This window comes from Papaver somniferum, unplaced genomic scaffold (genome assembly GCF_003573695.1).
Source record: "Papaver somniferum cultivar HN1 unplaced genomic scaffold, ASM357369v1 unplaced-scaffold_33, whole genome shotgun sequence".
In the NCBI taxonomy this organism is placed as follows: Eukaryota; Viridiplantae; Streptophyta; class Magnoliopsida; order Ranunculales; family Papaveraceae; genus Papaver; species Papaver somniferum.
This window is the reverse complement of record NW_020644373.1, coordinates 2,308,505-2,326,402: the sequence shown is the minus strand read 5'-3', so window position 1 is coordinate 2,326,402 and position 17,898 is coordinate 2,308,505.

Here is a 17,898-nt window from a genome sequence, read left to right as displayed (position 1 = left end):
CAATAAGAGAAAAGATGTGTCTAAGCAGCATGCATGGCAACACAGTAATGAGTGTTGATGAATATCACGTCTCAACACTAAGAAGAAAGATGTGTTGAAGCAGCACGCCTGGCAACACAATGGTGAGTGTTGAGGATTTGCACGACTCAACACAAAGAGGAAAGATGTGTTGAAGAAGCATGCCTGGCAACACAGTAGTGAGTGTTGAGAAATTTCCACGTCTCAACACAAAGAGGAAAGATATGTTAAAGCAGCATGCCTGGAAACACAGTAGTGAATGTTGAGGAATTTTTACGTCTCAACACTAAGGTGAGGATATGTTGATGCAGTATGCCTGACAACACATTAGTGAGTTTTGAGGAATTTGCTCGTCTCAATATTAAGAGGAAGGATGTGGTGAAGAAGCATGCCTGGCAACACATTAGTGAGTGTTGAAAAATTTACACATCTCAACACTAAGAGGAAAGATGTGTTGAAGCACCATTACTGGCAACACAGTAGTTAGTGTTGAGGAATTTACACGTCTCTACACTAAGAGGAAAGATGTGTTGAAGCGGCATGCCTGGAAACACAATAGTAAGTGTTGAGGAATTTTCACGTCTCAATACTAAGAGGAAAGATGTGTTAAAGCAGCATGCTGAAAACACAGTAATGAGTGTTGAGGAATTTACACATTTCAACACTAAGAGGAAAGATGTGTTGAAGAAGCATGCCTGGCAACACAATAGTGAGTGTTGATGAATTTGCACGTTTCAACATAAAGAGGAAAGATATGTTAAAGCAGCATGCCTGGCAACACAGTAGTGAATGTTGAAGAAATTTGCATGTCTCAACACTAAGATGAGGATATGTTGATGCAGTATGCCTGACAACACTGTAGTGAGTTTTGAGAAATTTGCTCGTCTCAATATTAAGAGGAATGATGTGGTGAAGCAGCATGCCTTGCAACACATTAGTGAGTGTTGAGGAATTTGCACGTCTCAATACTAAGATAAAAGATGTGTTGAAGCAACATGCCTGGGAACACAATAGTGAGTGTTGAGGAATTTGCACGTCTCAACTCTAAGAGGAAAGATGTGTCGAAGCAGCATGCCTGTCAACACAGTAGTGAGTGTTGAGGAATTTGCACATCTCAACACTAAGAGGAAAGATGTATGGAAGCAGCATGCCTGGCAACACAATAGTGAGTGTTAAGGAATTTGCATGTCTCAACACTAAGAGGAAAGATGTGTCGAAGTAGCATACCTGACAACACAGTAGTGAGTGTTTAGGAATTTGCACGTCTCAACAATAAGAGGAAAGATGTGTTGAATCAGCATGCCTGGCAACACAGTAGTAAGTGTTGAGAAATTTGCACGTCTCAACACTAAGAGGAAAGATGTGTTAAAGCAGCATGCCTGGAAACACAGTAATGAGTGTTGAGGAATTTTCACGTATCAACACTAAGGTGAGGATATGTTGAGGCAGTATGCATGATAACACAGTAGTAAGTTTTGAGGAATTTGCACGTCTCAACACTAAGAGGAAGGATATGTTGAAGCAGCACGTCTCAACACTATGAGGAAAAATTTGTTGAAGCAGCATGCCTGGAAACACAGTGGTGAGTATTGAAGAATTTGCACGTCTCAACACTAAGAGAAAAGATGTGTTGAAGCAGCATGCCTGGCAACATAGTAGTGAGTGTTGAGGAATTTACACGTCTCAACACTAAGACGAAAGATGTGTCGAAGTAGCATGCCTGGCAACACAGTAGTGAGTGTTGAGGAATTTGCACGTCTCAACACAAAGAGGAAAGATGTGTTTAAGCAGCATGCATGGCAACACAGTAGTTAGTGTTGAGGAATTTTCACGTCTCAATACTAAGAGGAAAGATATGTCGAAGCAGCGTGCCTGGAAACACAGTAGTGAGTGTTGAGGAATTTGCACGTCTCAACACTAAGAGGAAAGATGTGTTGAAGTAGCATGCCTGGCAACACAATAGTGAGTGTTGATGAATTAGCACGTCTCAACAGTAAGAGAAAAGATGTGTCTAAGCAGCATGCATGGCAACACAGTAATGACTGTTGAGGAATTTGCACGTCTCAACACTAAGAAGAAAGATGTGTTGAAGCAGCACGCTTGGAAACACAATGGTGAGTGTTGAGGATTTTAGACGACTCAACACAAAGAGGAAAGATGTGTTGAAGCAGCATGCCTGTCAACACAATGGTAACTATTGAGGGATTTGCACGTCTCAACACTAAGAGGAAAACGTGTTGAGGAAGTACGCCTGGCAACACAATGGTGAGTGTTGAGGAATTTGCACATCTCAACACCTAGAGGAAAACGTGTTGAGGCAGTACGCCTGGCAACACAATGGTGAGCGTTGAGGAATTTATACATCTCAACACTAAGAGGAAAGATGTGTTGAAGAAGCATGCCTGGCAACACAGTAGTGAGTGTTGAGGAATTTCCACGTCTCAACACAAAGAGGAAAGATATGTTAAAGCAGCATGACTGGCAACACAGTAGTGAATGTTGAGGAATTTGTACGTCTCAACACTAAGGTGAGGATATGTTTATGCAGTATGCCTGACAACACCGTAGTGAGTTTTGAGGAATTTGCTCGTATCAATATTAAGAGGAATAATGTGGTGAAGCAGCATGCCTGGCAACACATTAGTGAGTGTTGAAAAATTTGCACGTCTCAACACTAAGAGGAAAGATGTATTGAAGCAGCATTCCTGGCAACACAGTAGTGAGTGTTGAGGAATTTACACGTCTCTATACTAAGAGGAAAGATGTGTCGAAACAGCATGCCTGGCAACACAGTAGTAAGTGTTGAGGAATTTTCACGTCTCACTACTAAGAGGAAAGATGTGTTAAAGCAGCTTGCCTGGAAACACAGTAATGAGTGTTGAGGAATTTACACATCTAAACAGTAAGAGGAAAGATGTGTTGAAGAAGCATGCATGGAAACACAGTAATGAGTGTTGAGGAATTTGCACGTCTCAACACTAAGAAGAAAGATGTGTTGAAGCAGTACGCCTGGCAACACAATGGTGAGTGTTGAGGAATTTGCACGTTTCAACAGAAAGAGGAAAGATATGTTAAAGCAGCATGCCTGACAAAATAGTAGTAATGTTGAGGAATTTGAACGTCTCAACACTAAGGTGAGGATATGTTGATGCAGTATGCCTGACAACACTGTAGTGAGTATTGAGGAATTTGCTCGTCTCAATATTAAGAGGAATGATGTGGTGAAGCATCATTCCTTGCAACACATTAGTGAGTGTTGAGTAATTTGCGCGTCTCAACACTAAGAGAAAAGATGTGTTGAAGCAGCATGCCTGGGAACACAATAGTAAGTGTTGAGAAATTTGCACGTCTCAACACTAAGAGGAAAGATGTGTCGAAGCAGCATGCCTGTCAACACAGTAGTGAGTGTTAAGGAATTTGCACGTCCCAACACTAAGAGGAAAGATGTGTGGAAGCAGCATGTCTGGCAACACAATAGTGAATGTTATAGAATTTGCATGTCTCAACACTAAGAGGAAACATCTGTCGAAGTAGCATACCTGACAAAAAAGTAGTAAGTGTTTAAAAATTTTCACGTCTCAACACTAAGAGAAAAGATGTGTTGAAGCAGCATGCCTGGCAACACAGTAGTAAGTGTTGAGAAATTTGCACGTCTCAACACTAAGAGGAAAGATGTGTTAAAGCAGCATGCCTGGAAACACAGTAATGAGTGTTGAGGAATTTTCACGTATCAACACTAAGGTGAGGATATGTTGAGGCAGTATGCATGACAACACAGTAGTGAGTTTTGAGGAATTTGCACGTCTCAACACTAAGAGGAAGGATATGTTGAAGCAGCACGTCTCAATACTATGAGGAAAGATTTGTTGATGTGTCATGCCTGGAAACACAGTGGTGAGTATTGAAGAATTTGCACGTCTCAACACTATGAGAAAAGATGTGTTGAAGCAGCATGCCTGGCAACATAGTAGTGAGTGTTGAGGAATTTACACGTCTCAACACTAAGAGGAAAGATGTGTCGAAGCAGCATGCCTGGCAACACAGTAGTGAGTGTTGAGGAATTTGCACGTCTCAACACAAAGAGGAAAGATGTGTTGAAGCAGCATGCATGGCAACACAGTAGTTAGTGTTGAGGAATTTTCACGTCTCAATACTAAGAGGAAAGATATGTCGAAGCAGCATGCCTGGCAACACAGTAGTGAGTGTTGAGGAATTTGCACGTCTCAACACTAAGAGGAAAGATGTGTTGAAGTAGCATGCCTGGAAACACAGTAGTGAGTGTTGAGGAATTTGCACGTCTCAACACTAAGAGGAAAGATGTGTCGAAGCAGCATGCCTGGCAACACAGTAGTGAGTGTTGAGGAATTTGCACGTCTCAATACTAAGAAGAAAGATATGTCGAAGCAGCATGCCTGGCAACACAGTAGTGAGTGTTGAGAAATTTGCATGTCTCAACACTAAGAGGAAAGATGTGTTGAAGTAGCATGCCTGGAAACACAGAAGTGAGTGTTGAGGAATTTGCACGTCTCAACACTAAGAGGAAATATGTGTTGAATCAGCATGCCAGGAAACACAGTAGTGAATGTTGAGGAATTTGCACGTCTCAACATTAAGAGAAAAGATGTGTTGAAGCAGCATGTCTGGAAACACAGTAGTAAGTGTTGAGGAATTTTCACGTCTCAATACTAAGAGGAAATATGTGTTGAAGCAGCATGCCTGGAAACACAGTAATGAGTGTTGAGGAATTTACACATCTCAACACAAAGAGGAAAGATATGTTATAGCAGCATGCCTGGCAACACAGTAGTGAATGTTGAGGAATTTTAACGTCTCAACACTAAGGTGAGGATATGTTGATGCAGTATGCCTGACAACGCTGTAGTGAGTTTTGAGGAATTTGCTTGTCTCAATATTAAGAGGAATGATGTGGTGAAGCAGCATGCTTTGCAACACATTAGTGAGTGTTGAGGAATTTGCACGTCTCAACACTAAGAGAAAAGATGTGTTGAAGCAGCATGCCTGGGAACACAGTAGTGAGTGTTGAGGAATTTGCACGTCTCAACACTAAGAGGAAAGATGTGTCGAAGCAGCATGCCTGTCAACACAGTAGTGAGTGTTGAGGAATTTGCACGTCTCAACACTAAGAGGAAAGATGTGGAAGCAGCATGCCTTGCAACACAATAGTGAGTGTTAAGGAATTTGCATGTCTCAAAACTAAGAGGAAAGATGTGTCGAAGTAGCATGCCTGACAACACAGTAGTAAGTGTTGAGAAATTTGCACGTCTCAACACTAAGAGGAAAGACGTGTTAAAGCAGCATGCCTGGAAACACAGTAATGAGTGTTGAGGAATTTGCACGTATCAACACTAAGGTGAGGATATGTTGAGGTAGTATGCATGACAACACAGTAGTGAGTTTTGAGGAATTTGCACGTCTCAACACTAAGAGGAAGGATATGTTGAAGCAGCACGTCTCAACACTATGAGGAAAGATTTGTTGAAGCAGCATGCCTGGAAACACAGTGGTGAGTATTGAAGAATTTGCACGTCTCAACACTAAGAGAAAAGATGTGTTGAAGCAGCATGCCTGGCAACATAGTAGTGAGTGTTGAGGAATTTACACGTCTCAACACTAAGAGGAAAGATGTGTCGAAGCAGCATGCCTGGCAACACAGTAGTGAGTGTTGAGGAATTTGCACGTCTCAACACTAAGAGGAAAGATGTGTTGAAGTAGCATGCTTGGAAACACAGTAGTAAGTGTTGATGAATTTGCACGTCTCAATACTAAGAGGAAATATGTGTTGAATCAGCATGTCAGGCAACACAGTAGTGAGTGTTGAGGAATTTGCACGTCTCAACATTAAGAGGAAAGATGTGTTGAAGCAGCATGCCTGGCAACTAAGTAGTGAGTGTTGAGGAATTTGCACGTCTCAACACTAAGAGGAAGGATATGTTGAAGCAGCACGTCTCAACACTATGAGGAAAGATTTGTTGAAGCAGCATGCCTGGAAACACAGTGGTGAGTATTGAAGAATTTGCAGGTCTCAACACTAAAAGAAAAGATGTGTTGAAGCAGCATGCCTGGCAACATAGTAGTGAGTGTTGAGGAATTTACACGTCTCAACACTAAGAGGAAAGATGTGTCGAAGCAGCATGCCTGGCAACACAGTAGTGAGTGTTGAGGAATTTGCACGACTCAACACAAAGAGGAAAGATGTGTTGAAGCAGCATGCATGGCAACACAATAGTGAATGTTATATAATTTGCATGTCTCAACACTAAGAGGAAACATCTGTCGAAGTAGCATACCTGACAACAAAGCAGTGAGTGTTTAAAAATTTGCACGTCTCAACACTAAGAGGAAAGATGTGTTGAAGCAGCATGCCTGGCAACACAGTAGTAAGTGTTGAGAAATTTGCACGTCTCAACACTAAGAGGAAAGATGTGTTAAAGCAGCATGCCTGGAAACACAGTAATGAGTGTTGAGGAATTTTCACGTATCAACACTAAGGTGAGGATATGTTGAGGCAGTATGCATGACAACACAGTAGTGAGTTTTGAGGAATTTGCACGTCTCAACACTAAGAGGAAGGATATGTTGAAGCAGCACGTCTCAATACTATGAGGAAAGATTTGTTGATGTATCATGCCTGGAAACACAGTGGTGAGTATTGAAGAATTTGCACGTCTCAACACTATGAGAAAAGATGTGTTGAAGCAGCATGCCTGGCAACATAGTAGTGAGTGTTGAGGAATTTACACGTCTCAACACTAAGAGGAAAGATGGGTCGAAGCAGCATGCCTGGCAACACAGTAGTGAGTGTTGAGGAATTTGCACGTCTCAACACAAAGAGGAAAGATGTGTTGAAGCAGCATGCATGGCAACACAGTAGTTAGTGTTGAGGAATTTTCACGTCTCAATACTAAGAGGAAAGATATGTCGAAGCAGCATGCCTGGCAACACAGTAGTGAGTGTTGAGGAATTTGCACGTCTCAACACTAATAGGAAAGATGTGTTGAAGTAGCATGCTTGGAAACACAGTAGTAAGTGTTGATGAATTTTCACGTCTCAATACTAAGAGGAAATATGTGTTGAATCAGCATGTCAGGCAACACAGTAGTGAGTGTTGAGGAATTTGCACGTCTCAACATTAAGAGGAAAGATGTGTTGAAGCAGCATGCCTGGCAACTCAGTAGTGAGTGTTGAGGAATTTGCACGTCTCAACACTAAGAGGAAGGATATGTTGAAGCAGCACGTCTCAACACTATGAGGAAAGATTTTTTGAAGCAGCATGCCTGGAAACACAGTGGTGAGTATTGAAGAATTTGCACGTCTCAACACTAAAAGAAAAGATGTATTGAAGCAGCATGCCTGGCAACATAGTAGTGAGTGTTGAGGAATTTACACGTCTCAACACTAAGAGGAAAGATGTGTCGAAGCACAATGCCTGGCAACACAGTAGTGAGTGTTGAGGAATTTGCACGTCTCAACACAAAGAGGAAAGATGTGTTGAAGCAGCATGCATGGCAACACAATAGTGAATGTTATAGAATTTGCATGTCTCAACACTAAGAGGAAACATCTGTCGAAGTAGCATACCTGACAATAAAGTAGTGAGTGTTTAAAAATTTGCACGTCTCAACACTAAGAGGAAAGATGTGTTGAAGCAGCATGCCTGGCAACACAGTAGTAAGTGTTGAGAAATTTGCACGTCTCAACACTAAGAGGAAAGATGTGTTAAAGCAGCATGCCTGGAAACACAGTAATGAGTGTTGAGGAATTTTCACGTATCAACACTAAGGTGAGGATATGTTGAGGCAGTATGCATGAAAACACAGTAGTGAGTTTTGAGGAATTTGCACGTCTCAACACTAAGAGGAAGGATATGTTGAAGCAGCACGTCTCAATACTATGAGGAAAGATTTGTTGATGTATCATGCCTGGAAACACAGTGGTGAGTATTGAAGAATTTGCACGTCTCAACACTATGAGAAAAGATGTGTTGAAGCAGCATGCCTGGCAACATAGTAGTGAGTGTTGAGGAATTTACACGTCTCAACACTAAGAGGAAAGATGTGTCGAAGCAGCATGCCTGGCAACACAGTAGTGAGTGTTGAGGAATTTGCACGTCTCAACACTAAGAGGAAAGATGTGTTGAAGTAGCATGCTTGGAAACACAGTAGTAAGTGTTGATGAATTTGCACGTCTCAATACTAAGAGGAAATATGTGTTGAATCAGCATGTCAGGCAACACAGTAGTGAGTGTTGAGGAATTTGCACGTCTCAACATTAAGAGGAAAGATGTGTTGAAGCAGCATGCCTGGCAACTAAGTAGTGAGTGTTGAGGAATTTGCACGTCTCAACACTAAGAGGAAGGATATGTTGAAGCAGCACGTCTCAACACTATGAGGAAAGATTTGTTGAAGCAGCATGCCTGGAAACACAGTGGTGAGTATTGAAGAATTTGCAGGTCTCAACACTAAAAGAAAAGATGTGTTGAAGCAGCATGCCTGGCAACATAGTAGTGAGTGTTGAGGAATTTACACGTCTCAACACTAAGAGGAAAGATGTGTCGAAGCAGCATGCCTGGCAACACAGTAGTGAGTGTTGAGGAATTTGCACGACTCAACACAAAGAGGAAAGATGTGTTGAAGCAGCATGCATGGCAACACAATAGTGAATGTTATATAATTTGCATGTCTCAACACTAAGAGGAAACATCTGTCGAAGTAGCATACCTGACAACAAAGCAGTGAGTGTTTAAAAATTTGCACGTCTCAACACTAAGAGGAAAGATGTGTTGAAGCAGCATGCCTGGCAACACAGTAGTAAGTGTTGAGAAATTTGCACGTCTCAACACTAAGAGGAAAGATGTGTTAAAGCAGCATGCCTGGAAACACAGTAATGAGTGTTGAGGAATTTTCACGTATCAACACTAAGGTGAGGATATGTTGAGGCAGTATGCATGACAACACAGTAGTGAGTTTTGAGGAATTTGCACGTCTCAACACTAAGAGGAAGGATATGTTGAAGCAGCACGTCTCAATACTATGAGGAAAGATTTGTTGATGTATCATGCCTGGAAACACAGTGGTGAGTATTGAAGAATTTGCACGTCTCAACACTATGAGAAAAGATGTGTTGAAGCAGCATGCCTGGCAACATAGTAGTGAGTGTTGAGGAATTTACACGTCTCAACACTAAGAGGAAAGATGGGTCGAAGCAGCATGCCTGGCAACACAGTAGTGAGTGTTGAGGAATTTGCACGTCTCAACACAAAGAGGAAAGATGTGTTGAAGCAGCATGCATGGCAACACAGTAGTTAGTGTTGAGGAATTTTCACGTCTCAATACTAAGAGGAAAGATATGTCGAAGCAGCATGCCTGGCAACACAGTAGTGAGTGTTGAGGAATTTGCACGTCTCAACACTAAGAGGAAAGATGTGTTGAAGTAGCATGCTTGGAAACACAGTAGTAAGTGTTGATGAATTTGCACGTCTCAATACTAAGAGGAAATATGTGTTGAATCAGCATGTCAGGCAACACAGTAGTGAGTGTTGAGGAATTTGCACGTCTCAACATTAATAGGAAAGATGTGTTGAAGCAGCATGCCTGGCAACTCAGTAGTGAGTGTTGAGAAATTTGCACGTCTCAACACTAAGAGGAAGAATATGTTGAAGCAGCAAGTCTCAACACTATGAGGAAAGATTTGTTGAAGTAGCATGCCTGGAAACACAGTGGTGAGTATTGAAGAATTTGCACGTCTCAACACTAAAAGAAAAGATGTGTTGAAGCAGCATGCCTGGCAACATAGTAGTGAGTGTTGAGGAATTTACACGTCTCAACACTAAGAGGAAAGATGTGTCGAAGCAGCATGCCTGGCAACACAGTAGTGAGTGTTGAGGAATTTGCACGTCTCAACACAAAGAGGAAAGATGTGTTGAAGCAGCATGCATGGCAACACAGTAGTTAGTGTTGAGGAATTTTCACGTCTCAATACTAAGAGGAAAGATATGTCGAAGCAGCATGCCTGGCAACACAGTAGTGAGTGTTGAGGAATTTGCACGTCTCAACACTAAGAGGAAAGATGTGTTAAAGTAGCATTCTTGGAAACACAGTAGTAAGTGTTGATGAATTTGCACGTCTCAATACTAAGAGGAAATATGTGTTGAATCAGCATGTCAGGCAACACAGTAGTGAGTGTTGAGGAATTTGCACGTCTCAACATTAAGAGGAAAGATGTGTTGAAGCAGCATGCCTGGCAACTCAGTAGTGAGTGTTGAGTAATTTGCACGTCTCAACACTAAGAGGAAGGATATGTTGAAGCAGCACGTCTCAACACTATGAGGAAAGATTTGTTGAAGCAGCATGCCTGGAAACACAGTGGTGAGTATTGAAGAATTTGCACGTCTCAACACTAAAAGAAAAGATGTGTTGAAGCAGCATGCCTGGCAACATAGTAGTGAGTGTTGAGGAATTTACACGTCTCAACACTAAGAGGAAAGATGTGTCGAAGCAGCATGCCTGGCAACACAGTAGTGAGTGTTGAGGAATTTGCACGTCTCAACACAAAGAGGAAAGATGTGTTGAAGTAGCATGCCTGGCAACACAATAGTGAGTGTTGAGGAATTTCCACGTCTCAACACAAAGAGGAAAGATGTGTTGAAGCAGCATGCATGGCAACACAGTAGTTAGTGTTGAGGAATTTTCACGTCTCAATACTAAGTGGAAAGATATGTCGAAGCCGCATGCCTGGCAATACAGTAGTGAGTGTTGAGGAATTTGCACGTCTCAACACTAAGAGGAAAGATGTGTTGAAGTAGCATGCCTGGCAACACAATAGTGAGTGTTGATGAATTAGCACGTCTCAACAGTAAGAGAAAATATGTGTCTAAGCAGCATGCATGGAAACACAGTAATGAGTGTTGAGGAATTTGCACGTCTCAACACTAAGAAGAAAGATGTGTTGAAGCAGCACGCCTGGAAACACAATGGTGAGTGTTGAGGATTTTGCACGACTCAACACAAAGAGGAAAAATGTGTTAAAGCAGCATGCCTGTCAACACAATGGTAACTATTGAGGGATTTTCACGTCTCAACACTAAGAGGAAAACGTGTTGAGGAAGTACGCCTGGCAACACAATGGTGAGTGTTGAGGAATTTGCACATCTCAACACCTAGAGGAAAACGTGTTGAGGCAGTACGCCTGACAACACAATGGTGAGCGTTGAGGAATTTATACATCTCAACACTAAGAGGAAAGATGTGTTGAAGAAGCATGCCTGGCAACACAGTAGTGAGTGTTGAGGAATTTCCACGTCTCAACACAAAGAGGAAAGATATGTTAAAGCAGTATGCCTGGCAACACAGTAGTGAATGTTGAGGAATTTGTACGTCTCAACACTAAGGTGAGGATATGTTTATGCAGTATGCCTGACAACACCGTAGTGAGTTTTGAGGAATTTGCTCGTCTCAATATTAAGAGGAATAATGTGGTGAAGCAGCATGCCTGGCAACACATTAGTGAGTGTTGAAAAATTTGCACGTCTCAACACTAAGAGGAAAGATGTGTTGAAGCAGCATTCCTGGAAACACAGTAGTGAGTGTTGAGGAATTTACACGTCTCTATACTAAGAGGAAAGATGTGTCGAAGCAGCATGCCTGGCAACACAGTAGTAAGTGTTGAGGAATTTTCACGTCTCACTACTAAGAGGAAAGATGTGTTAAAGCAGCATGCCTGGAAGCACAGTAATGAGTGTTGAGGAATTTACACATCTAAACAGTAAGAGGAAAGATGTGTTGAAGAAGCATGCATGGCAACACAGTAATGAGTGTTGAGGAATTTGCACGTCTCAACACTAAGAAGAAAGATGTGTTGAAGCAGCACGCCTGGCAACACAATGGTGAGTGTTGAGGATTTTGCACGACTCAACACAAAGAGGAAAGATGTGTTGAAGCAGCATGCCTGTCACCACAATGGTAACTATTGAGGGATTTGCACGTCTCAACATTAAGAGGAAAACGTGTTTAGGCAGTACGCCTGGCAACACAATGGTGAGTGTTGAGGAATTTGCACATCTCAACACCTAGAGGAAAACGTGTTGAGGCAGTACGCCTGGAAACACAATGGTGAGTGTTGAGGAATTTATACATCTCAACACTAAGAGGAAAGATGTGTTGAAGAAGCATGCCTGGCAACACAGTAGTGAGTGTTGAGGAATTTGCACGTCTCAACACTAAGAGGAAGGATATGTTGAAGCAGCACGTCTCAACACTATGAGAAAAGATTTGTTGAAGCAGCATGCCTGGAAACACAGTGGTGAGTATTGAAGAATTTGCACGTCTCAACACTAAAAGAAAAGATGTGTTGAAGCAGCATGCCTGGCAACATAGTAGTGAGTGTTGAGGAATTTACACGTCTCAACACTAAGAGGAAAGATGTGTCGAAGCAGCATGCCTGGCAACACAGTAGTGAGTGTTGAGGAATTTGCACGTCTCAACACAAAGAGGAAAGATGTGTTGAAGCAGCATGCATGGTAACACAATAGTGAATGTTATAGAATTTGCATGTCTCAACACTAAGAGGAAACATCTGTTGAAGTAGCATACCTGACAACAAAGTAGTGAGTGTTTAAAAATTTGCACGTCTCAACACTAAGAGGAAAGATGTGTTGAAGCAGCATGCCTGGCAACACAGTAGTAAGTGTTGAGAAATTTGCACGTCTCAACACTAACAGGAAAGATGTGTTAAAGCAGCATGCCTGGAAACACAGTAATGAGTGTTGAGGAATTTTCACGTATCAACACTAAGGTGAGGATATGTTGAGGCAGTATGCATGACAACACAGTAGTGAGTTTTGAGGAATTTGCACGTCTCAACACTAAGAGGAAGGATATGTTGAAGCAGCACGTCTCATTACTATGAGGAAAGATTTGTTGATGTATCATGCCTGGAAACGCAGTGGTGAGTATTGAAGAATTTGCACGTCTCAACACTATGAGAAAAGATGTGTTGAAGAAGCATGCCTGGCAACATAGTAGTGAGTGTTGAGGAATTTACACGTCTCAACACTAAGAGGAAAGATGTGTCGAAGCAGCATGCCTGGCAACACAGTAGTGAGTGTTGAGGAATTTGCACGTCTCAACACAAAGAGGAAAGATGTGTTGAAGCAGCATGCATGGCAACACAGTAGTTAGTGTTGAGGAATTTTCACGTCTCAATACTAAGAGGAAAGATATGTCGAAGCAGCATGCCTGGCAACACAGTAGTGAGTGTTGAGGAATTTGCACGTCTCAACACTAAGAGGAAAGATGTGTTAAAGTAGCATTCTTGGAAACACAGTAGTAAGTGTTGATGAATTTGCACGTCTCAATACTAAGAGGAAATATGTGTTGAATCAGCATGTCAGGCAACACAGTAGTGAGTGTTGAGGAATTTGCACGTCTCAACATTAAGAGGAAAGATGTGTTGAAGCAGCATGCCTGGCAACTCAGTAGTGAGTGTTGAGTAATTTGCACGTCTCAACACTAAGAGGAAGGATATGTTGAAGCAGCACGTCTCAACACTATGAGGAAAGATTTGTTGAAGCAGCATGCCTGGAAACACAGTGGTGGGTATTGAAGAATTTGCACGTCTCAACACTAAAAGAAAAGATGTGTTGAAGCAGCATGCCTGGCAACATAGTAGTGAGTGTTGAGGAATTTACACGTCTCAACACTAAGAGGAAAGATGTGTCGAAGCAGCATGCCTGGCAACACAGTAGTGAGTGTTGAGGAATTTGCACGTCTCAACACAAAGAGGAAAGATGTGTTGAAGCAGCATGCATGGCAACACAATAGTGAATGTTATAGAATTTGCATGTCTCAACACCAAGAGGAAACATCTGTCGAAGTAGCATACCTGACAACAAAGTAGTGAGTGTTTAAAAATTTGCACGTCTCAACACTAAGAGGAAAGATGTGTTGAAGCAGCATGCCTGGCAACACAGTAGTAAGTGTTGAGAAATTTGCACGTCTCAACACTAAGAGGAAAGATGTGTTAAAGCAGCATGCCTGGAAACACAGTAATGAGTGTTGAGGAATTTTCACGTATCAACACTAAGGTGACGATATGTTGAGGCAGTATGCATGACAACACAGTAGTGAGTTTTGAGGAATTTGCACGTCTCAACACTAAGAGGAAGGATATGTTGAAGCAGCACGTCTCAATACTATGAGGAAAGATTTGTTGATGTATCATGCCTGGAAACACAGTGGTGAGTATTGAAGAATTTGCATGTCTCAACACTATGAGAAAAGATGTGTTGAAGCAGCATGCCTGGCAACATAGTAGTGAGTGTAGAGGAATTTACACGTCTCAACACTAAGAGGAAAGATGTGTCGAAGCAGCATGCCTGGCAACACAGTAGTGAGTGTTGAGGAATTTGCACGTCTCAACACAAAGAGGAAAGATGTGTTGAAGCAGCATGCATGGCAACACAGTAGTTAGTGTTGAGGAATTTTCACGTCTCAATACTAAGAGGAAAGATATGTCGAAGCAGCATGCCTGGCAACACAGTAGTGAGTGTTGAGGAATTTGCACGTCTCAACACTAATAGGAAAGATGTGTTGAAGTAGCATGCTTGGAAACACAGTAGTAAGTGTTGATGAATTTTCACGTCTCAATACTAAGAGGAAATATGTGTTGAATCAGCATGTCAGGCAACACAGTAGTGAGTGTTGAGGAATTTGCACGTCTCAACATTAAGAGGAAAGATGTGTTGAAGCAGCATGCCTGGCAACTCAGTAGTGAGTGTTGAGGAATTTGCACGTCTCAACACTAAGAGGAAGGATATGTTGAAGCAGCACGTCTCAACACTATGAGGAAAGATTTGTTGAAGCAGCATGCCTGGAAACACAGTGGTGAGTATTGAAGAATTTGCACGTCTCAACACTAAAAGAAAAGATGTGTTGAAGCAGCATGCCTGGCAACATAGTAGTGAGTGTTGAGGAATTTACACGTCTCAACACTAAGAGGAAAGATGTGTTGAAGCAGCATGCCTGGCAACACAGTAGTGAGTGTTGAGGAATTTGCACGTCTCAACACAAAGAGGAAAGATGTGTTGAAGCAGCATGCATGGCAACACAGTAGTTAGTGTTGAGGAATTTTCACGTCTCAATAATAAGAGGAAAGATATGTCGAAGCCGCATGCCTGGCAACACAGTAGTGAGTGTTGAGGAATTTGCACGTCTCAACACTAAGAGGAAAGATGTGTTGAAGTAGCATGCATGGCAACACAATAGTGAGTGTTGATGAATTAGCACGTCTCAACAGTAAGAGAAAATATGTGTCTAAGCAGCATGCATGGAAACACGGTAATGAGTGTTGAGGAATTTGCACGTCTCAACACTAAGAAGAAAGATGTGTTGAAGCAGCACGCCTGGAAACACAATGGTGAGTGTTGAGGATTTTGCACGACTCAACACAAAGAGGAAAGATGTGTTGAAGCAACATGCCTGTCAACACAATGGTAACTATTGAGGGATTTTCACGTCTCAACATTAAGAGGAAAACGTGTTGAGGAAGTACGCCTGGAAACACAATGGTGAGTGTTGAGGAATTTGCACATCTCAACAACTATAGGAAAACGTGTTGAGGCAGTACGCCTGACAACACAATGGTGAGCGTTGAGGAATTTATACATCTCAACACTAAGAGGAAAGATGTGTTGAAGAAGCATGCCTGGCAACACAGTAGTGAGTGTTGAGGAATTTCCACGTCTCAACACAAAGAGGAAAGATATGTTAAAGCAGTATGTCTGGCAACACAGTAGTGAATGTTGAGGAATTTGTACGTCTCAACACTAAGGTGAGGATATGTTTATGCAGTATGCCTGACAACACCGTAGTGAGTTTTGAGGAATTTGCTCGTCTCAATATTAAGAGGAATAATGTGGTGAAGCAGCATGCCTGGCAACACATTAGTGAGTGTTGAAAAATTTGCACGTCTCAACACTAAGAGGAAAGATGTGTTGAAGCAGCATTCCTGGAAACACAGTAGTGAGTGTTGAGGAATTTACACGTCTCTATACTAAGAGGAAAGATGTGTCGAAGCAGCATGCCTGGCAACACAGTAGTAAGTGTTGAGCAATTTTCACGTCTCACTACTAAGAGGAAAGATGTGTTAAAGCAGCATGCCTGGAAACACAGTAATGAGTGTTGAGGAATTTACACATCTAAACAGTAAGAGGAAAGATGTGTTGAAGAAGCATGCATGGCAACACAGTAATGAGTGTTGAGGAATTTGCACGTCTCAACACTAAGAAGAAAGATGTGTTGAAGCAGCACGCCTGGCAACACAATGGTGAGTGTTGAGGATTTTTCACGACTCAACACAAAGAGGAAAGATGTGTTGAAGCAGCATGCCTGTCAACACAATGGTAACTATTGAGGGATTTGCACGTCTCAACATTAAGAGGAAAACGTGTTGAGGCAGTACGCCTGGCAACACAATGGTGAGTGTTGAGGAATTTGCACATCTCAACACCTAGAGGAAAACGTGTTGAGGCAGTACTCCTGGAAACACAATGGTGAGTGTTGAGGAATTTATACATCTCAACACTAAGAGGAAAGATGTGTTGAAGAAGCATGCCTGGCAACACAGTAGTGAGTGTTGAGGAATTTCCACGTCTCAACACAAAGAGGAAAGATATGTTAAAGCAGCATGCCTGGCAACACAGTAGTGAATGTTGAGGAATTTGTACGTCTCAACACTAAGGTGAGGATATGTTTATGCAGTATGCCTGACAACACCGTAGTGAGTTTTGAGGAATTTGCTCGTCTCAATATTAAGAGGAAGGATGTGTTGAAGCAGCATGCCTGGAAACACAGTGGTGAGTATTGAAGAATTTGCACGTCTCAACACTAAGAGAAAAGATGTGTTGAAGCAGCATGCCTGGCAACATAGTAGTGATTGTTGAGGAATTTACACGTCTCAACACTAAGAAGAAAGATGTGTCGAAGCAGCATGCCTGGCAACACAGTAGTGAGTGTTGAGGAATTTGCACGTCTCAGCACAAAGAGGAAAGATGTGTTGAAGCAGCATGCATGGCAACACAGTAGTTAGTGTTGAGGAATTTTCACGTCTCAATACTAAGAGGAAAGATATGTCGAAGCAGCATGCCTGGCAACACAGTAGTGAGTGTTGAGGAATTTGCACGTCTCAACACTAAGAGGAAAGATGTGTTGAAGTAGCATGCTTGGAAACACAGTAGTAAGTGTTGATGAATTTGCACGTCTCAACATTAAGAGGAAAGATGTGTTGAAGCAGCATGCCTGGCAACTCAGTAGTGAGTGTTGAGGAATTTGCACGTCTCAACACTAAGAGGAAGGATATGTTGAAGCAGCACGTCTCAACACTATGAGGAAAGATTTGTTGAAGCAGCATGCCTGGAAACACAATGGTGAGTATTGAAGAATTTGCACGTCTCAACACTAAAAGAAAAGATGTGTTGAAGCAGCATGCCTGGCAACATAGTAGTGAGTGTTGAGGAATTTACACGTCTCAACACTAAGAGGAAAGATGTGTCGAAGCAGCATGCCTGGCAACACAGTAGTGAGTGTTGAGGAATTTGCACGTCTCAACACAAAGAGGAAAGATGTGTTGAAGCAGCATGCATGGCAACACAATAGTGAATGTTATAGAATTTGCATGTCTCAACACTAAGAGGAAACATCTGCCGAAGTAGCATACCTGACAACAAAGTAGTGAGTGCTTAAAAATTTGCACGTCTCAACACTAAGAGGAAAGATGTGTTGAAGCAGCATGCCTGGCAACACAGTAGTAAGTGTTGAGAAATTTGCACGTCTCAACACTAAGAGGAAAGATGTGTTAAAGCAGCAT